At 41.3% G+C, this 462-nt stretch overlaps 1 protein-coding gene across 6 annotated transcripts in view; it reads left to right on the top strand.

The window, feature by feature from the left end:
• Positions 1-195, top strand: part of RNF220 (ring finger protein 220) — a 204,761-nt gene extending 204,566 nt beyond the window's left edge. For all 6 annotated transcript variants that reach the window (XM_075616195.1, XM_075616196.1, XM_075616198.1 and 3 more), the window contains one exon: positions 1-195. This exon is cut by the window's left edge and continues 1,065 nt beyond it. The gene's annotated coding sequence lies outside the window, so the exon portion shown is untranslated.
• The last annotated feature ends 267 nt before the right edge of the window (positions 196-462 follow it).

Here is a 462-nt window from a genome sequence, read left to right as displayed (position 1 = left end):
TGCATATAATACACATGCGCTATATTTCAACTGACTACCATTTCACTTTTAAAGGAAAATGGGCAAGATGTGACTGAATCATTGATGAGATGGTTTCAATTGTTAACCCCTTTGCTGCTATAGAGCACTGCAAGTCCTCTGGTAAAGAACATTTGTGTAGGAAAGCAAATAAAACTAAAGTAGTTTGTTTTTAAAGGGACTTGATGTATCAGGTGTGGAAGTGTCATGTTCAGCAGCTGTCTTCAATGTTGGAGAGACCTGTACTTCCCGTGAACGCCCTTATTAATGGGCCTGTCGGGGCTCATCAATTCTATAAAAAAAAAAAAGTTGTTTTTTTTAAAAACACATTTTAGTTCGGCAGGCCTTCTTGGTGACATTCCACCGCTTAATCTGAAAACTCCAACTTTGGCGAAATGCCCTGGCTTGGAAGTCTCTGTGCACGGTGCCACGCACTGGGGCAGC

The sequence above is a fragment of the Ascaphus truei genome, chromosome 10 (assembly GCF_040206685.1).
Source record: "Ascaphus truei isolate aAscTru1 chromosome 10, aAscTru1.hap1, whole genome shotgun sequence".
NCBI lineage: Eukaryota > Metazoa > Chordata > Amphibia > Anura > Ascaphidae > Ascaphus > Ascaphus truei.
The sequence above is the reverse complement of the archived record's forward strand: the minus strand, read 5'-3'. Positions and strand labels throughout refer to the sequence as shown.